This window comes from Aquarana catesbeiana, linkage group LG02 (assembly GCF_042186555.1).
Source record: "Aquarana catesbeiana isolate 2022-GZ linkage group LG02, ASM4218655v1, whole genome shotgun sequence".
Taxonomy (NCBI): domain Eukaryota; kingdom Metazoa; phylum Chordata; class Amphibia; order Anura; family Ranidae; genus Aquarana; species Aquarana catesbeiana.
Genome location: NC_133325.1, coordinates 465,934,020 through 465,955,852, shown reverse-complemented (window position 1 = coordinate 465,955,852; position 21,833 = coordinate 465,934,020). Strand labels below are relative to the sequence as shown.

The 21,833-nt window shown below is 43.6% G+C and overlaps 1 protein-coding gene across 5 annotated transcripts in view; it reads left to right on the top strand.

Moving 5' to 3' along the window:
• Positions 1–21,833, top strand: part of LOC141128403 (serine/threonine-protein kinase 38) — a 113,735-nt gene that overhangs the window by 28,971 nt on the left and 62,931 nt on the right. The gene's annotated exons all lie outside the window — the stretch shown is intronic.

Genomic DNA, 21,833 nt, shown 5'->3' with positions numbered 1-21,833 from the left:
CCTCTATTCCTTAGGACTTTCTCTGCCTCACCCCCATTCTCACTAAGGCTTCATGCATACGGACGCCTTTTGGGCATCCAACGTAAATTGTGCTTGTCATTCTGCACCCGAGGGAGAATGTTTCATCGTACAGACGTCCATAGTAATGATTGGCAGTACTTGGGTGTACTCCGTGCTTGTGTAAACTTGTGCACAGGTATAGAATCCTGGTTGTACCAATCACGTCTATGTCACATTTACACAAGTACAGCGTATACCAGCATGCAGACATTCCTTACTATGGGCCGACGTACGCTGAAGCTGTGTCTCCCAGGTGCAGAAATATGCCCTTAATTTCCATTGGATGCCCAAAAGTGTCCAGGTGTCTGAGGCCTAATGGCAGCGTATTCATCTTTTAGTTTCTAAATCTCTGTGCCACAGTGATCAGCAATATCCCACGCATGTGTACCCAGCTTAATAGCAGGAATTGTTTTCTGTACATGTTGCCATAGTCTTGACAATGTGTAAACAGCATGATTCCCTACATAGAGTACTGTGTGCGCATGCGCAGAATTGGCAGTGCGTGGGCTCTTGGGGTTGCCTCAAGACTAAGGATGAGCTCAGGCATGTTCGCACAGCCCGCCACGTGAAGAACCCGCCACGAAGTTGGCACTGCACTAATCACAGGCAGTAAGACATTTCCCGATCTCTGCAGCCACACATCAGGTAAATGTCTCACTGTCTGTGATTAGTGCAGTGCCAACTTCGTGGTGGGTTCTTCACGTGGGCTGTGCGAACATGCCTGAGCTCATCCTTACTCAAGACTTGCAGTATCTCACAAAAGTGAGTACACCCCTCACATTTTTGTAAATATTTTATTCTATCTTTTCATGTGACAACACTGAAGAAATGACACTTTGCTACAATGTAAAGTAGTGAGTGTACAGCTTGTATAACAGTGTAAATTTACTGTCCCCTCAAAATAACTCAACACACAGCCATTAATGTCTAAAACGCTGGCAACAAAAGTGAGTACACCCCTAAGTGAAAATGTTCAAATCGGGCCCAATTAGCCATTTTCCCTCCCCGGTGTCATGTGACTCGTTAGTATTAGAAGGTCTCAGGTGTGAATGGGGAGCAGGTGTGTTAAATTTGGTGTCATTGCTCTCACTCTCTCATACTGGTCACTGGAAGTTCAACATGGCACCTCATGGCAAAGAATTCTCTGAGGATCTGAAAAAAAGAATTGCTGCTCTACATAAAGATGGCGAACCTTGACACCCCAGATGTTTTGAAACTACATTTCCCATTATGCTCATGCACTCTGCAGTGTAGTTGAGCATCATGGGAAATGTAGTTCCAAAACATCTGGGGTTCCAAGGTTCGCCATCACTGGCCTAGGCTATAAGGAGATTGCCAAGACCCCGAAACTGAGCTGCAGCTTGGTGGCCAAGACCATACAGCGGTGTAACAGGACAGGTTCCACTCAGAACAGGCCTCGCCATGGTCGACTAAAGAAGTTGAGTGCACATGCTCAGCGTCATATCCAGAGGTTATCTTTGGGAAATAGACTTCTGAGTGCTGCCAGCATTGCTGCAGAGGTTGAAGGGGTGGGGGTGGGGGGTTAGCCTGTCAGTGCTCAGACCATACATCACACACTGCATCAAATTGGTCTGCATGGCTGTTGTCCCAGAAGGAAGCCTCTTCTAAAGATGATGCACAAGAAAGCCCGCAAACAGTTTGTTGAAGACAAGCAGACTAAGGACCAGGATTACTGAAACCATGTCCTGTGGTCTGAGGAGACCAATATAAACTTATTTGGTTCAGATAGTGTCAAGCGTGTGTGGTGGCAACCAGATGAGGAGTACAAAGACAAGTGTGTCTTGCCTACAGTCATGCATGGTGGTGGGAGTGTCCTGGTCTGGGGCTGCATGAGTGCTGCCGGTGTCTTGCCGAGAAAGTTCCCCCGGCGGATAAGGACCACCCTGTACTGTGCTTGTGCAGTACAAACTACTACGGTGATGCCGAAAATTGCCGAACATAAACACCTGTGAGTGAACTCTACACCGTGCATGCGCAATTAACATGACATTCTACTAAACTATGCCGCACGCTCCCGATACTCGTGTTACTCTGCAAGGGGCGGGTCTATTATTACGGTCTATTATTACTGTTAGATCTGTAAGCATCTGCCCCTTACACGATATAACAGTAATAATAGATCCGCCCCTTGCAGAGTAGCACGAGCAACGGGAGCGTGCGGCATCATCTGCTACAATGTCATGTTAATTCCGCATGCGTGGTGTACAGCTCTTTATGTTCGGCAATTTTCGCCAGCTCCATAGTCCTTCTTACTGCGCAAGTGCTGCGCCTGCGCAGTACAGGGGGGGTCCTTATCTGCCGGGCAAAGCTTTCTCGGCAGAACACCGGCACTGGGGAGCTACAGTGCATTGAGGGAACCATGAATGCCAACACGTACTGTGACATACTGAAACAGAGCATGATCAACTCCCTTCAGAGACTGGGCCGCAGGGCAGTATTCCAACATGATAAAGGTACAAAACACACCTCCAAGATGACCACTGCCTTGCTAAAGAAGCTGAGGGTAAAGGTGATGGACTGGCCAAGCATGTTATTTTGAGGGGACAGCAAATTTACACTGTTATACAAGCTGTACAATCACTACTTTACATTGTAGCAAAGTGTCATTTCTTCAGTGTTGTCACATGAAAAGATATAATAAAATATTTCCAAAAATGTGAGGGGTGTACTCACTTTTGTGAGATACTGTATATGACTTTTGTATCTGAGTAGCTCCCTTGCAGTGTGGGCTACATCATTCTGGCCTAGGGGAGAAATACAGAAGCAGAGGGAGGGCAGGCTTGGAAAAAAAATGATTTTAATGAAGCAAGACCCCCCCCCCACCCCAAAACAAACCCACAGCTGTATGCAGCTCTGCGTGTTCAAAGTGTCACTAAAGGCAACATTTTTTTTTTTTTTGGGATGTAGTGGAGAGGAATTAGAACTCTTGTCAGTTTTTATTGGTATCTACGTTCCTGGTTGGGAGATTCACCCTCCTGTTTACTGTTATCATTGAAAGTGAAAGTAAAAGAAAATCCCAAATTGTGGGTTGTCCTTGGAGTAGAGGGGAAATCTTCCAATGGTGACCCTCCAGGATTTCCTCACTATGGAAAGATTTCCTCTCACTTCCTGTTTTTGCTATAGGAAAGGAAGTGAAGGGAAATCTTTCCAATGGGACCCAGATGGCAAAAAAAAAAAAACTGACATGGGTTAATAACCCTTCCTTGCTCTTATCCAAAATGGGGGGGAAAAAAGGTTTGCCTTTAGTGACACTTTTTAACAAAAACTGTACAGTTGAAGCTGAGACTGAAACAAATAATAGATTTGCAGTGGGGGGCCCCATACTGTAAGAACTAAATGTTCATTAAGTATAGGGAGTGTATAGGGATAAGGAGTAATACTTACTTTATTCCTCGCCCAAGTAGTCGTCCATTCATGTAACCGTTCCAGTGCTGCTGCCTCTCTAATCTGTTCTCAGCCATGGTCGCATGCTTGTCTCGTCCACAAACAGTGCAGGGTTGATAGGTCTTTATTGTATGTGATGATGTGTTTAACAATAGACTGTACACTGAAAGCTGAACTCGAGGCTAAAAAAACAAAAATAAATACCTTGCAGTGCCCCCCCCCCCCCCGTCCTGTGTTCTGAAAGGTTAAATGTTTAAGGGATACAGGGATAACGTCTATTACCTAAACCCCCCCCCCCCCCTTTTGTCTGTAGCCTTTTGGGACATGTCACAGGTTCCAGGAGGTTGTGAGACCATTCACAAAGCTCAGCTCACACATGCATACTTGGAGCCAGCCGTGAAGCTGCAAGGAGTCACAGCCGGCTTCCCTTAGTAAACCTGCTGGCGTCTGTGACCCAAAGACTGGGAAAGAGTTGGCTCAGGTGAGAACTGCACTGGATCCTTGGACAGGCAAGGGTCCTATTATTATTAAGAGTCAGCAGCTACAGTATTTGAATTTTGTTTGCTACAGCCTAAAGATCCTCTTTAAAGAGGGACTTCGCCTGGAAAAAAAATATATAAGTCAGCAGCTACAAATACTGTAGCAGGTGACTCTTAATAAATATGCATTTACCAGTCCAGGTATTCAGCTCTATCCTCGCCCATTCTTTGCGGGTCTGCCCGTACCCTGGTGATGCCATCTTGGAATCTGGGAAGCTGGCTGTGGCTTCCTGGTGGTTCACAGCCAGTTTCCCACTGTGCATGCGTGAGTAGCGCTGTGCTTTCTCAATGGACATGCCGCCTCCCAGGACCTGTACTGCGTTCAGGAGTAGAGATGGTCTCGGGCGTGTTTGAAATCCCACCTGCCCGATCCCGAAGCCAACACTGCACACGGCTAATCACAGGCAGTGAGACATTTCCCGATCTGTGCAGCTGCGAACTGGGAAATGTCTCACTGCCTGTGATTAGCCATGTGCAGTGTTGGCTTCGGGATCGGGCAGGTGGGATTTCAAACACGCCCGAGCCCATCTCTACTCAGGAGGTTGTGGCCTAGGCAATCCAAGTGGAAGTGTAGCTGCTACTACAAAAAATAAATCTCCAATAGTGGTAGGGGAGTGGGGGGACGAGAAAAAGCAGAACTTCCCTTTTTAGGTGAAATTACGATTTAACTTATTCCTGGCTCCAGCTAGCTTCCTTCATCCATGGGACCGATCCAACACTGCTGCCTCTCTATGACCCCTTTCACACTGGAGGTGTTTTTCAGGCGCTACAGCGCTAAAAATAGTGCCTAAAAAAAGCCTCAGCTGCAAGCCCAGTGTGAAAGCCTGAGTGCTTTTTACACTGTAGCGATGCGCTAGCAGGGCGTCACAAAAAGTCCTGCCAGCAGCTTCTTTGCAGCAGTGTAGGAGCGGTAAATACACCACTCCTCCACTGCTCCTGCCCATTTAAAACAATGGGACATCGTCCCCATACTGCCGGCAAAGCGCCACTGCAGCGGTGTTTTGCAAGCGGATTTAACCCTTTTTCGGCTGCTAGCGGGGGGTTAAAAACGCCTCCACTAGTGGCCAAATAGCACTGCTAAAACGACGGTAAAGCAGTGCTAAAAATAGTGCCACTTTACCGCCAATGCCCGGGGCAGCTCAGTGTGAAAGGGGTCTAAGGCACTCTCATCCACGATCTTATGCTTGCCTCCTTCACTTACAGTGCCTTGAACTTGATGAAGCCAAGGGACCACTTACACCTGGACCACCAGATTAAAGAGGACTCTCCGAAGCCATCTAGAGTTGTTCATACCTTGCCATGGCTTCTTCAACTTGAGTGGCATAGTGATGCTCTCATTGGTAAAGCCATGGCAACAAACATAACACCAGATCTTTAAATGCTGAGATGGACTGGGGAACGAGAATAAAATAGCTTGCCATGGATGACAGATGTTTTTAAAATGGTGGCTCTGGCTTTGGGGGAGGGGTAACAAACCAAGGGGATTGAGTAAAAACAAGCCTAAGGGGGTGTAGGTAAGTGATTTTCACATTATGCTGAAGGTACATTAGTTAGTACTGGCAGTTTATTGGGCAGAGAAGCAGCTTTAATGGGGGGGGGACCATAATGTTAAAAAGGAACTGCAGTCTGCTCACATATTTGTAATAAAAACTTCTTTGTCATTCTGAAGCTTCCCTCCAACCACTTTGCATATTGTTTTATATATACTGTGATTCTGTACTTGCCAAATATGCTGCAGAAATCTCCCTCCACTGAGTCTACCTTTTCATATGCATCAATTTTAACTGTGGGCAGCTGACGCTGCTGCCTCTTCACTTCCTGGATTCACACACAGGCACACTTCCAGCTCTGCAGCTTTCATTGGCCCTCTTATGACTCATTCACCCCCCCTCCCTTCCTGGCAAACTCTCATGAGAGAGAGAGCTGTGCATGATGTCATAAGCCTAGGCTTTATACCAGACAAGAAACAGGAAGTACTGGCAGAAAAAAAATGTTTTACTTACAAAGTTAAAACAACAAGGGCAGAAGATTTAATAGATGGAAAGTTGAAAAAATGACTGGAGATCCCCTTTAAGTTCTGCTTTAACATTTGCTGTGCAAAATTTTGTTCTGGTTTGAATTGTTGTCCTGTGGGAGATCTCCTTTCCGAGTTTATTGTGAAAGGCCATGCCAAAAAGGAAATGTGTTTGTAAATAAGCTAAGAAGGGAATGTTGGGTACCCGAGTGACTTGTTACTTTTTTTAAATTATGTTTAGTGAGAGAGTCATAATATGTGCTGAGTATGTATTGCTTTGTGTTCCCACCGGGAAGATTTTCCCTTACTTCCTGCCCTGCGACACCAGTACAAGAAATGGGGATTTGCTGATCATAACTAGACAGGAAGACAGACGGGCAAAACAAATCTAACTGATACTCTAGTTTAAAGTTATCTACATAGATGATTAGGGCCATACAGTAGATTTCTGTGCCGAGAATCACAGCTGGAAAGTCTGTACAAAGCAATGACAGGCTGATGAGAGCCGCAGCTGTTGGCATTTATCTGCACACCTGGAGTATACCTGCAGTTTGGGACAAGTGTCTGATCCTGGACATAATTCCTTTTTGTTTTCAGGGTTTCTTATCCCATCCCTAACCACAGATAACTGGGAGATGTGATTCATTTTCTGTTTAGGGTCTCAAAACCTTTACCTTTTGGATCAAAAGTACATGAGGGTCAGTCTCATGTTATTGTCCTATAAGGCTGCAGGACCCCTGATCTTCTGTGTGGACAGTGCTGATTGGCCCTGTGCTGATAACATGCACCCTCCCATGAAAAAAATTCTAGCAATAAACACCAAACTGAGCATGTGCAGCTTGTCCCCTAGCCTCTGTTCATTTAGGAGATGGTTTGGGGACAGTGGAAGAAGGGAAGGATCAGAGAAGACAGGGTCAGGCAGCCTTTTTACACAATGCAGAGGATTAACCCCTTAGGTTCCACTGTGACCTATATGCTTTATTGCATATACAGACTGATTTTACTGTTGTGGGTTTAGTAACACTTTAAGTATTAGATTGTAAGCTCTCCCTATTAGATTGTAAGCTCTCCCTATTAGATTGTAAGCTCTCCCTATTAGATTGTAAGCTCTTCTGAGCAGGGCCCTCTTAATCCTATTGTATTGTATTGTATTATATTATAACTGTATTGTCTCCCTTTTATATTGTAAAGCGCTGCGTAAACTGTTGGCGCTATATAAATCCTGAATAATAATAATAATAATAAGTACAACCTCCTGCCTGTGTGCCTGAGCTAAGGACAGATGGATTGCAGGAAGTAAATTCTACATGAATCATCTGCCCTTACTCAAGATGGCCACGGCCGGAAATGCTTGGGGATGTTTTTCAAAGTGATTCCTCAGCAAAATAAAGCCTGGAGACATGGATAGATGGATGGGGAAGTTTTTTCTGAATATTGAAATTGAATGAAACCGTGTTTTTGGTTTGTGGTGCTCCGCTTTAAGTTTACAGGTACATATCGTTTTGGACAAGGTGACCTATGAGGCGAAGGAAGCAGGAGGAGGGCTGAGCTTTGCGGTGGCGCCATCTCCGGATGGGGACCTGTCAAAACGTGGCACCAGAGGGGGGGTTTTGGGGAGACGAATAAGCAGACGTTCCATTTTTGGGTGGAACTCCGCTTTAAGTGTCCATTGTCATCAGTTTAGCACACTACCCTTTGGAGCTGTATCAGGCCCTAGATTCTTCAGAGACTGGTGGAGGCAGCTGCCTGCCTTAAAAGTCAAGTTTATGTTGTGGAACAATATTTCTGGAAATGCTGGTGAGGAGATCAGATATCATTCTCAAATAACAGGGAATTGAATGTAGTTCGGGAAGAACTACAGACAGCACATGTCCTAAGAAGACACATTTCGATGTTTTTGGATGAGCTGTGGATTAGATCAACAGGAAGGTACATGAGGCCCAATGCTTCCAGCACTAGGACAGCAGAAGATCCTTTACGAAACAAAGACTATATCATATTGCAGTGACCTTTACTACGCTTGAAGCCTTGGGCAAAACGAAGCTCTTTAGGAAGAGTTGTCTTTTAGAGAGAATACCTCAAGACTCCAAGCAAGTAGAAAATTAAGAATTTCCAGATTTGCTATGACATAAATGTGTTGAAGACTTTTTAGGTCATAAACCATTCGTGCATATCTTTATAGTTGTTTCCATTGGGTTATCTGGAATAAAGTGAAGGTAAAGGAGACTGAGGGAGGAAGTTTTGAGGCCTTTGACCTCTCTTGATGTTCTGTCCCTTAATTAGGTGGGAGGACACGGCTTTCACTGAGCTGCTGCTGAAGGATAAGCTCATCTTTCTAGCAATCATTAACAAGTGTAGTGGAAATGTTGCTAGGTTGCTAACATTTACTTAACAGTTTAAGAATTCTTTGGAATGTTTTCTTATTGTTACCACTAATTTAGGGATACTTAGATGTGCAAACTTTTTTTTTTTTTCCAGGACCTTTACAAATAAGTATCTAATGTGCCTACAGTGCAATGATAAGTGCATAAATTGTACTCCTTGTACATTAGGGCGTCTCCAAAGTCGCACAGTTTCCAGTGTGACTTTGGAGCGCAACTTTGCGTCTTTTGGTGTGGCTTTGATCTGACTTTACATTCTCTGGGCCAAAGTCACATTAAAAGTCAGGCCAAAGTAGTGCAGGAACTTTTTCTGAAGTCACAGCAACTTCTCTAGTGTCAGTAGGAAACCGCTCTCAAAGTAAAAAATGTCATTTGGGGTCTCATAAGTCGGATCCCAAGTCACACAAGTGTGAAAGGAGCTTTAGACACCTCAAGAAACAGATTATTGCAAGCCCCAATCCTCCTGTCTCCATCCTTCACCTGGCTCCATCTAATGCATTAGGTAAAAACCCTTTAGGCTTTAGAACCACTTTAAGAAAAATGCGTATAGTTTAAATGCCATGTTGTTAGGCTAGCCATGCATGCTTGGATTTGTCCCCAGCAACCGATATATCCTACCCATCCACTTTAAACAGTGTGGATGGGAGGTATCTACACTGCTGGCTATTGTATTCAGACAGCTGCAACACCCATGGTTGTCTCTGATCAGTGACTGCATCTTATACGGCCGACAATTTTCTACCTGGCTCCTTTGATTTTCCAAACTATTCCTGTCCAAAATTATGGCTGCTTCATCAGGATTTCAAGCTGTGTATGGCCAGGTTTTGTACCGTAGTCATGTTTTATTTATTTATTTTTTGGTTTGTATTTAAGAGGAACTTCGGTAATTTTTTCATCTTTCCATCTATTAAATCCTATAAATGTATTAAAACATTTTTTTCTGTCAGTAAATATCTTATACAGCCCACTTCCTGTTTCTTGTCTGGTATAAAGCCTAGGCTTATGACATCATGCACAGCTCTCTCTCTCATGAGAGTTTGCCAGGAAGACGGGGGGTGAGTAATAAGAGGGCCAATCAGAGCTGGAGGTGTGCCTCTGTAAATCCAGGAAGTGAACAGGCAGCAGCTTCAGCTGCCCACAGTTAAGACCAGGCCTCTTTTTCAAACTCGGTGTTTACAAGTTAAAAACACGTTTTTTTGGTTTTTTTTTGCTAGAAAATTACTTAGAATCCCAAAACATTATACATTTATTTTTCCTAACACCCTAGAGAATAAAATGGCGGTCATTGCAATACTTTTTGTCACACTGTATTTGTGCAGCGGTCTTATAAACGCACTTTTTTTGGAAAAAAATCACTTTTTTGAATAAAAGAATAAGACAACAGTAAAGTTAGCCCAATTTGTTTTTATATTGTGAAAGATAATGTTACGCCAAGTAAATTGATACCCAACATGTCACGCTTCAAAATTGCGCCCGCTCGTGGCGTCAAACTTTTACCCTTAAAAATCTCCATAGGCGACGTTTAAAAAATTCTACAGGTTGCATGTTTTGAGTTACAGAGGAGGTCTAGGGCTAGAATTATTGCTCTCACTAACGATTGCGGCGATACCTCACATGTGTGGTTTGAACATCATTTTCATATGCGGTTGCTACTTACGTATGCATTCTTTTCTGCACGCAAACTCGTCAGGACGGGGTGATTTAAAAAAAAATTTTCTCTTTATTTTATTTTATTTATTTTTACACTTTTTTTTTTTTTTTTTTTTTAATTTGGGTCACTTTTATTCCTATTACAAGGAATGTAAACTTCCCTTGTAATAGAAAAAAAGCATGGCAAGTCCTCTTAAATATGAGATCTGGGGTCGAAAAGTCCTCAGATCTCATATTTAGACTAAAATGCAATAAAAGGGAAAAAAAAATAGGAAAAATGTGCCTTTTAAGACGTATGGGCAGAAGGGACGTTTTGACGTCCCTTCCGCCCTGCTATGGTATGGAGACGGGTGGGGGCCATCTTAGCCTCACTCGTCTCCATACCCAGCCACGGATAGGACCCGATCGCCGCCGGTGGCTCTGGTAAGCGGCGGAGAGCGCCGGGAAGGGGGGCGCCCTCTCCCGGCACCGATAACAGTGATCTCGCGGCAAATCCGCTGCAGAGACCACCATTATCGTTAACCGAACCGCCGCCTGAAGAGATGGATACCTCGGTTGTGGCAGCAGCTGCTGCCATTACCGAGATATCCCTCTTCAAAGTCAGGATGTATATAGTCATGCGGCGGTCGGTAAGTGGTTAAAATGGATGCGGCCATACTCGGTGGAGGGAGATTTCTGCAGCATATTTGGCAAGTACCTAATCAGAGTTTATATAAAATAATATACAAAGTGGGTGGAAAAAAGCTTTAGAATGGCAAAGATGTTTTTATTACAAATTATGTGAGCAGACTGCAGTTCCTCTTTAACCAGGACCAGCCGCCACAGTTATACTGTGGCAGGTTGGCTCCCCTGGGCGGGCTTTCGTAGCTGTACGTCGGCCATTAGGTGGCGTGTGCGCACGCCCGTGGCACAACAACTGAGCAGATGCGTGGGCCGCGATGTCTGCGGTGCACCTGCGATCGCTCCTGAGAGAGATAGAACAGAGATCTGTCAATGTAAACAGATTTCCGTTCTGTCAGGAGAGAGGAGACCGATCCCCTATTCATACTAAGTATGAACAGCGATCGCTCTCCTCCTCCAGGCAGTTGCATCCCCCCACAGTTAGAATCACTCCCTAGGACACACATTTAACCCTTTGATTAACCCCCTTCCCCGCCAGTGACATTTATACAGTAATCAATGGCTATTTTTAGCTCTGATCACTGTATAAATGTCAAGGGTCCCAAAAAAGTGTCACATGTCCGATCGGTCCGCGCTGCAATGTTGCAGTCCCGTAAAAAAAAAAAAAAAAGTAATGCTATAAATATATCACCTGTTTTGAGGACGCTATAACTTTTGCGCAAAATCAATATACGCATATTGTCCTAAATTGAGGAAGAAATTTTGTTTTTTTATATTTTTTTTTTTTGGGGGGGGGGGGATATTTATTATAGCAAAAAATAAAAAATATTGCATTTTTTGTTTATAGCGCAAAAAATAAAAACCGCAGAAGTGATCAAATGCCACCAAAAGTAAGCTCTATTTGTGATTAAAAAAAAAGACGTCAATTTTGTTTGGGTAAAGCATCACACGACTGCACAATTGTCAGTTAAAGCGATACATTTTTTTTTTTTAACGTTTCCTTTGACTCCTGAAATATATACATTCTACATTGTCAGTATATGTTGCCAACATGATGATATTATAGGTATATTTATTGGATTGTCTGTTAAGTTTCACATATTAATTTTTCCATGCTGCAGTCAGTCCTTGCCTTTTTATTTTCTGCATATAGTAATAACAATGTGCAGAACCTGATATAGAGATCATAGTTTAGGTAAAAGATAAGATCACGGGTCTATAGTACATGTGCACTTGTTTTAACCCTCTTACTGTTGCTGCCATAACCAGTAACCACAATCTAATGTGTGTGACTGGTGTGCCCTTTGAAGGGAGTGGTTTTGGTGCATCATAAATGATGTGTCTCACTTTTATTTTTTCTTTTGTTCATCTTTATTTACTGCAGTGGGTTGAAATATAGTATACTGTACATTGAAGTAAGTACTACCCTGCCTTATGTTTGTTTTTTTCAGCGTGAAGCGCAGTAGTGTGGACCAGGGCTGAAACAATTAATCGACAACTAATCAATTATGAAATGAATCGATTACTATTTCCATAATCGATTAATTAGCCAGTCACATAATGGGGTTAAAAACTAAAATTAGCCCTTTATAGTAGAAAAAGAGCAGATAATCGTTACTGTAAAGGGGTTCTTTTTTTTTTTTTTTTTTTTTTTTTAACTGTGGAACAGTGAAAGTAATACTTACAGTAGCGATTTGCTCTTTTTGTACTATAAAGTATTACTTTCACTGTTCCACGGTAAAAAAAAAAAAGAAAAAATGAACCCCTTTACAGTAGTGATTATTTGCTCTTTTTCTACTATAAAGGGCTAATTTTAGTTTTTTAAACCCCATTATGTTACTAAGCATCTTAGACCTGGTTCACATCTGTGTTTTTTTGGTACTTTTTGCAGAAACACACTACAGTTCATGGTTTCGTATGGGACACCTTCACATCGATGCTTTTTTCGGCTGCTGCGTATTTGGAAAGGGTCAAGGACTTTACTGAACGCAGAACGGTGCTTTTTTGGCTCAATATACTTTCATGGAGAAACTGCAGAAAAGCATGTAATGTGTTTTTGCAGCAATTTGTGTTTTTTAATCTGCCCAACAAATTGCCCAAAAAAAAAAAAAAAAAAAGTAAAAACGCAAATCGCAGCAAAATCACGTGCGCAAAAATCAAAATACACAGCAGAAACAGATCAAAAGCAAGCTGCATAGGTGTGTGCCGAGCCTTCTGCTGGCCACACGGATCAATTTTCAGAAGAGAATATTCAGACGAAAATTCGCTGAATGAAAGCATGTTTGAAATTTTCACTTGCTTTAAACATTCTGTTTTAACCACTTCAATACAGAGCATTTTTGCACCCTTCTGCCCAGGCCAATTTTCAGCTTTCAGTGCTGCCACTTTTTAAATGACAATTGCGTGGTCATGCTACACTGTACCCAAACTAAATTTTATCATATTTTTCCCCACAAATAGAGCTTTCTTTTGGTGGTATTTGATCACCACTGCAGTTTTTATTTTTTGCTAAACGAATAAAAAAAAAAGACCGAAAATGTTGAAGGAAAAAAAAAGTTTTTTTTCTTTTACTTATTTACAAAATTTTGTAACAAAAACAACTTTTCTCCTTCACTGATAAGCTGCACTGATGAGATGGCACTGATAAGGCGACGCCGATGAGGTGGCACTGATAGGCTGCATTGATGGGCACTGATGGCTGGCACTGGATTTCACTGATAGGCATCACTGGCAGGCATTTTTCAATGGCACTGATTGGCAGCTGCCTGGGCACTGATTGGCATTTACCTGGTGGTCTATGGTGGCATCCCTGGTGGTCCTGGGTGGGCATCCAAGGGGGGGCTGTGCTGATAAACAATCAGCACAGACGACCCCCCCCCCCCCCGCCAGGAGGAGAGCAGCCGATCGGCTCTCCTCTACTTGCGGCTGTCAGACGCGAGTGAGGAAAAGCTGATCAACGGCTCTTCCTGTTTACATCGTGAATGGACATGGCTGATCATGTGGTAAAGAGTCTCTGTCAGAGACTCTTTACCTAGATCGGAGTTGCGGTGTGTCAGACTGACGCGCTGCAACAACAATCGGTGCGATGCACGCCCCCGGGGGCGCGCAGCGGCTTGATATCCTGACGATGTCATATGACGTCCGGTCAGGATATCGCAGCCACTTTGCCGACGTCATATTGCTATATGGCAGACGTCAAGTGCTTAAAATGAATGTGATTTCTGAACTTCTTTGACCAAGAAGTTTTCTATTCTTTCTAAATTTTCCCGTCACTGTGGTTGAAAACTAACGTCGATTAGACCTCACTAACGATGAACAAATCAAGCATAGTTCTTAAAATAACATTTTTTATTTTTTTTTTTTTGAAGGCAGACATTGTTTTTGTATGGCCAGCATATAATGTATTACAGTTCTGTTGAAAATCCTCAAAACATTCTTTAACCTTTTTTTTTTTTTTTTTTTTTTTTTTTTTTTTTTTTTTCTTTAAATAAACAAAAATTGATCTCTGAGTCTGATATTTACCAGATTCACCTTCTGATAGTATATACAGTGTATTTCTTCTGTCTGTTATTAGAGAGGATTAGAGATTTTTTTTTCCCTAACCATATAGTTGATTATTTATATTTAGCACTGCATATAGATATTTAGGAATAAATTGCCTTTTTTTAAACGTAACTAAATTATACACACCGCTTTTTTTAAGGTTATTAATTGATTAATTGAAACAATAATCGGCCAACTAATCGATTATGAAAATAATCGTTAATTGCAGCCCTAGTGTGGACTGACAGGTCTCAGGGCAGATTGCCTTGTCTGTCTTTTGAGACTGTGTTGGGCAAGGCTGCCCAACTCCTATAGTGTGAACAGGCCCAAAGTGTTACAGCTCAGCAATTTAACATGTAAACAGACTTGCAGCTGCATGCCCCTCTGTCCTCTCTGCTTCATGGTATAGGCATGAATACTTGAGTACAAGTATTATGTTTGTACCTAAAAGCTGGACTTAAAAGACAACTTTAGTTGGATTATGTCTGCGCATCCAGATATCCTCTGATGTCTCTTGCAGCTTATTGAAGGCAGGAAATTTTACGTTTTATTAGCTGCTATTATTTCTTTAAGAAGGCTTTTGTCATTGGGTTGTTTAGGCTGACTTGTGGCAATTCCACTTGCACATACATATATGTAATATAATCTATCTCTCCTTACCTGAACTCCATAAATGTAGTTACTGAAGTAATACATTTTACAGAGGCCGTGTGTGTCGTTAGTGAGAAATTTTCTGAAATTCATACTCTGACCAGATCGCTCTTTGGTGGCTAAAGAGATGCAATTCTATTTTTAGTCCTCATGCACACTGACGTTTTTACAGCTGCTTTTTTGAGCTTTTTTTTGCAGCTTAAAAAGGCCTGTCTATGTTAGTCTATGGCTTCATGCCCACCTAGGCGTTTTTGAGCTGCAAGTGGCATAGGCGTTTTTAAGCTGTAAAAAAAACCCAGGACCAGTGGGTTCTGAGAGACGTTTTTCAGCTGTAAAAACGCTCAAAAACGTCATTCACCAACGTTTTTTAGCGTTTTTGATCCATTGAAAAAAAAAAAAAATTTGAAAAAAAAAACGCTCAAAACCGCTAACGCGGAAAAACGCTCAAAAACGCTAAAAACCGCTATTGCAAAAACGCTGAAAAAAGTTAAAAAAAAAAATCACTGCAAAGATACTGGCGTTTTCATAACGTGTTTTTTTTAACAGCCTGTGTGCATGAGGGCTAAATCTGTGATTACATTGTAATGCTGTGTTTCTCCCAGATACAGAGAAAACTCCCATACCACTGGCAGTAGTATATTATCGATGTCTCTAGATGCCTACACATCAGCCTTCCACTCCATTCTACCACCATAGAAACCCAGAAGAGGGGTGGCAGAAAAAAAGATCAAGTGATCCATCTAACATGCCCCCTTTTTAAATGTATATGGGTTTTTTTTTACTTTCTTTTTTTTTTTTTTTTTCTGAGCGGGGATATAGATTTGCCCCAATCCATGTTTGAATCCACTTACTGTTGATGGACTTACTACCTCTGCTGGAAGTCTGTTTCAAGCAACAACTTGGAATCCTTATGGGTAGAGCTCCAAAGGGATGTAGAGAAAATAATACTGGGAGTATGCTATAGGCCCCCTAACCTGAGGGAGGAGGGGGAGACGGACCTTCTATCACAATTTGGATTAGCAGCAAGGATGGGAAGTGTCATCATAATTGGGGATTTTAATTATCCAGACAAGACTGGATGGAGGGAACCACACATTCGTCTAAAAGACTTGTCAGTTCTTAAATGAACTTGCAGGATAATTTCATGGGTCAGGTGGTAGACGCACCAACTAGAAATAAAGTGTTACTGGATTTACTGATTACCAACAATACAGACCCAATCACGGATGTGGAAATAAGGGACAATTTAGGAAACAGCGATCAAAGGTCAATTGGCTTTTGTAAATCACACAAATAGGAAACCTAGGGGAATACAAAGACACTGAATTTCAAAAGAGCCAACTTCCCTAAACTACAAACCTTTGGTGGCTTCTCGATGGAAAAGGACCTGGGGGTCCTAGTAGATCGGGCATCACTAAATGATGGCCTGCAGTCCGCGTCCGGCCTGAGCTGCTGCTCTTTCCGGACTGCTGCGATCGCGCCATTTAGTCGCTGCTTTTGTCCCCAGCCTCCTCCGCTGTCAGAGTAGAGAGGAGCGGGAGGCGGGACAATTCTGAACTGGGGGCAGGATCAGCACTGCGTGGAGAGAGGTAGCTGCCTGCCACATTATTCTGGAGGTGATTGGCTGCTAGAAGGCGGTCCTAGCAGCCAATCACCAGTTCGCTAACATGAACAGTTAACCCCCCCCCCCCCCCCCCCCGCCCAGTGCTGCTGTGCCTTCAGTTTAGGATTGTCCCGTCTCCTGCTCTCCACTCTGTGAAAGGTAGATGAGTGAAGGGGGGAAAATACATGGAACTGTGAAGAATGGGGAGCGGAGGAAGGGGGGGCAGTGCTGCGTGCGGTGATATGTGAAGGGGCAATACTGTGTGTGTGGGCGGGGGAGATATGTGTAGGGGGGGGGGGGATGTGTGAAGGGGGCAGTGTTGTGGAGGGGGGGAGATGTGAAGGGGACAAGCAGCTGCACACAAAATGAGGTAATGCACAGAAAACGTGTAGGGGTATCATTGACTCTTAAACGCACTGAAATACAAGGTGCAATTTCCCGCACATGGAAATTGCAAGGAACACACCATGCAGTTTCCATGCGGCTGCATTTTTAAAAAGATGCCAGGACTTTTTCCCAGCAGAACACGCAGGCACAGCAGCCTATTCAAATGAATGGACTGTCGTGCCTGCACACCTGGGCTGTGATGTAAAGAGTCTGAGTCATCGCACAACACTGCAATTCGGACCTTGGCTGGAAGAAAATTTTACCAATCGGACCTCCATGAATTTAAATTCAATACCCCTGTAGCAGATGTTAGGCTTCAGCAATGGCATGCAATGCCAAGCTGCAGCTAACAAAGTAAACAGAATATTGGCATGCATTAAAAAAGGGATTAACTCCAGAGATTAAACGTTAATTCTTCCGCTCTACAAGACTCTGGTCCGGCCTCACCTAGAGTATGCTGTCCAGTTATGGGCACCAGTCCTCAGGAAGGATGTACTGGAAATGGAGCGAGTACAAAGAAGGGCAACAAAGCTAATAAAGGGTCTGGAGGATCTTAGTTATGAGGAAAGGTTGCGAGCACTTATTTTCTCTGGAGAAGGGACGCTTGAGAGGGGATATGATTTCAATATACAAATACCACACTGGTGACCCCACAATAGGGATAAAACTTTTTTTTGGAAGGGAGTTTAACAAGACATGTGGCCACTCATTAAAATTAGAAGAAAAGAAGTTTAACCTTAAACTACGTAGAGGGTTCTCTACTGTAAGAGCGGCAAGGATGTGGAATTCCCTTCCACAGGCGGTGGTCTCAGCGGGGAGCATCGATAGTTTCAAAAAACTAATTAGATAAGCACCTGAATGACCACAACATACAGGGATATACAATGTAATACTGACATATAATCACAAACATAGGTTAGACTTGATGGACTTGTGTCTTTTTTCAACCTCACCTACTACCAAATTTGTGTGGTTTGAACACCGGTTTCATATGCGGGCGCCACTCACGTATGCGTTCACTTCTGCATGCGAGCTCGTCAGAACGGGGCGCGTTTAAAAAAAAATTTTGTTTTTTCTTATTTATTTTACCTTTTTTAGTTTTACACTTTTTTTTTTTTTTTTAAATTGTCACTTTTATTCCTATTACAAGGAATGTAAACATCACTTGTAATAGAAAAAAAGCATGACAGGACCTCTTCAATATGAGATCTGGTGTCAAAAAGACCTTAGATCTCATATTTACACTAAAATCCCAAAAAAAAAAAAAAAAAAAAAAAAAATTGTCATTTAAAAAAAAGAGCTGTGGGTGGAAGTGACGTTTTGATGTGGCTTCCGCCCTGCATTGTTAGGGAGACGGGTGGGGGCCATCTTCCCCTCACTCGTCTCCATACCTAACAGGAGACCGAACGCGATCGCCTCCGCCACTTCTGGCGGCTCCGGTAAGCGGCGGAGGGCACCAGATCGAGGGGGGAGGGCCCTCTCCCGCCGCCGATGAAAGTGATCTTGTTGCGAATCCGCCACAGAGACCACTTTTATCTTGTAGCGGACCGCCTGCTCTGAAGGAGAGGATACCGGGGTTATGGCAGCTAGCTGCTGCCATAACAATATCCTCCTTCAAACAGCCGACGTAAAACTGCAGCTGGCAGGCTGTAAGTAGTTAAACTTTCCTCTGCTAGTTTTGAGGTCATGTCAAATACTGCCCTCCTGAACCTTTTTTTTACCCCCTTGATGTATTTAAAGGTTTCATGTCTCCCCTTTCCCTTCTTTCCTCCAGACTTTAGACTGTACAATTGAAGGCATTTTTTTTTTTTGTTGTGGAGAGGGATTAGAACCCCTGTCAGGTTTTAAGGTTTTTATTGCTGTCCGTGCCCCCGTTGAGGAGATTTCCCCCTCTCTATTTGTCCTGTTTACCATAATTTCACTTTGAATTACTATCATTGAAAGTAAAAGCGAACCCCACATTTTTGGTTGTCCCCAGAAAAGTAATAGTTCTGGTGACTTGGGGGTCCCCAAGGGATTCCCTTAATTTGCAGGGATTTCCTCTCACTTCCTGTTTTGGCTATGTGATAGGAAGTGAAGTGAAATCTCCCCTGTGGGATACATCTGTTTCTGTCAAAAAAATTAAACTGATGGTGTTACAACCCTCCCTTACTCTATCCAAAATGAAAATAAACAGCTTTGCCTTTTAGTTCTTCTTCCTGCAGTTCTATGTTCCCGTACTCTTCCCCAATAGGTTTTATCCCTCAGAACTTTCACCATTTTTGTTGCCCCTCTCTGGACGTCAATATCTTTTTGTACGTGAAGTCTTCAGATCTGGACACAATATTCTAAATGAGGTCTAACTAAAGATGTGTATATAGGGGAATCGGGTCCTTCTTCCTCCTGCTGGTGACCAACGCTTTAATCCGCGGGTACGCTGGCATAAAAATATTGACCAGTGTCCTGATCCTAGAGGCTGGCACTACCTCTCAAGCATTGCTATTAATTAGTAAGGACACGCAGCACCTAGTAAGGCTTAAAATATGGGGCTGGCATGTCAAATCAAGAAGGTGTGCAGATCAGTGCCAGGGTGCTCTCAGATTTGGCACACTGAGGTACACAGTGAAATATTGACTTGAATCTAGTTCTGGCATATAATGATTTAGGCCGGGTTCACACTAGCTGCGGTTTGCAGCAGGGGTCCGGTGCATCACTGTTCTCCGTTTCAGGGGTGAATCAGGTCTGAATTTTTGCCTGAATTCGGACCTGACATGGAGCCAAAGACGCACAGGGCCCTTTTCCAGTGCTCTCCGCGGCCGCCCCGGAGGTGTGTGAAGCAGCTCCATTGAGAGCCGGTCACAGTCTCCCGTCATGCAAATTGGATGCGGAGAAACCTGCATCCAATTCGCATAAGTGTGAACCGAGCCTTAAGAAGCCAGATCTTTAAAAATCCAAACCCAGCTGATAAATAGGTAGGCTGTGTAAAGAGATTTCTGCATATGCATGAATGTGACATCTCCCAACATACATTTATTCAGTAGTGAAAGTCTAAAGCTGGTAATGCACCCTTCAAATTTCTCTTGCTCATCCCAAGGGCTGAGCAAGAGAAGTCCATTGATTCCCCCTATCCATGCTAAGCAGTGTGGATGGAGCAGTGTTTTACTATTGTGTTAAGCAGCCGCTGCTCCTGTCAACTGGCCCCCAGCAGCTTATGTTTGACTGACTGTTTTTCCACACATTTAGATTCCTCTTTGTGTAATGCTATCTTCAAAATTTAAAGTGAAGTTCCAGGACAACCCTGACTACTCTTAAAACTGTTCCCTCCCCCCTCCTAACGCCTTTGCTTACTGACCCGAGTAAGAAAGATGTACATACTTGCCTATTTTCAGGCTGTCCCTTTCCGGTCATGTGATCTTCCCTGTGTCAGCCAACAGCTACAGGAAAGAGGAGAGAGCGCTCTGACACCGGCTGGTAATGCCTGGAGTAGTGATGTCACCCATAGGCATCAATGGCCCATCCATTGGCACTCTCTTCTCTCCCCTGCAGTGGCGCTGGCTGACACAGGGCAACAGGTAAGTGTATATGTCTTTCTTACAGAGCTTGGTAAGTATAGGTTTTTTGGGGGGGGGGTGGGTTTTAAGAGTAGTTGGAGTTGTCCTTGAATTTCACTTTAAGGGCTCTTTCACACGGGACGGATCCGAGATGATCCGCCCCGTGAACATCCGCTTGCTCTGTGGGGATCGCTCTGTGGATCCCCGCTGAGCAGGAAGATGACAGGTCTGTCTCTGCACACTGTGCAGTGACGGACCTGTTAGAGCGCCGCTCTCCCCTATGGGGGATTGGATGACGATGGACCGTAGAGTCCGTCGTCACCCGATCTGATCCGAAAACAGATGGAAAAGTAGGTTTTTCCTCCGTTACACTTTTTCGGATCGGAGCGGGTTGGATGTCAGCGGACATGTCACCACTCACATCCGACGCTCCATAGAGGTCTATGGAGGGTCCGTTCAGGTCCGCCTAAATAACTGACAGGCGGACCTGAACAGATCATTCGTCTGAAAGAGGCCTAAGAGCCTATTCACACCTGTGGTTTTTTTTTTTTTTTTTCCCCTCCAGTGCATCAAACTGCATTTCAAAGGGTGTTCAGGTGCGTTGCCATGAACTTTGTAGTTTGTCAATGTGTGCAGTAACGCACATCAGTGCACGTGATGTGCATCACTACTGCAAACAGAAAATGCTTCAGAAAATATATATATTGTTTTTGCATACGTTTTCTTTATTGATATAATAAGGACTACAGAAATGCAATTTTTGAATTTACTTTTTTTTTTTTTTTTTCTTTTGCTCACGTAAGTGTTGACTATGAATGAATTTAAAGCAGAGTTCCACCCAAAAGTGGAACTTCCGCTTTAAGGAATCCTGATCCCCCGACATGCCACATTCAGCATGTCATTTCTTCTTTTTGGGGAGGGGGGAGCGGGTACCTAGTTTTGACAGGTACTGGCTCCCACTTACGCTCGGGCCGCCTTGGCGGCCCCTCCCACCCTGCAATCTTCTGGGACACGTCATGGGTCCCAGAAGATTGCCCGGCCATTTGGGACGCACAGCGCGACTCATGCATGTGCAGTGCGCACCCGGCTGTGAAGCTGCATGCTGTCACAGCTGGGTGCACACAGTAGTGATGCTGGTACCATGGAGAGGAGAGGGAGAGAACCGAGCCTTTGGGCGCCCACATCGCTGGACTGTAGGACAGCTGAGTGTGTGTTAAGTCAGCAGCTACAGTTGTTGTAGCTAGCTGCTGACTTTTAATAAACACAAACGGCTGGAACTCCGCTTTTCTATCTACTACTTCCTACCACAGCAGGTGATAAATGTGAGGATACAGAGTGACCTAGACAAACTGTTTTTACTACTATGTTGTGAATTATCAATCGACAAAAGAAAAACATACTGTGCAAACTGAGCATAATGGAAGCACCCTGTATTAAAGTGGTTCTAAA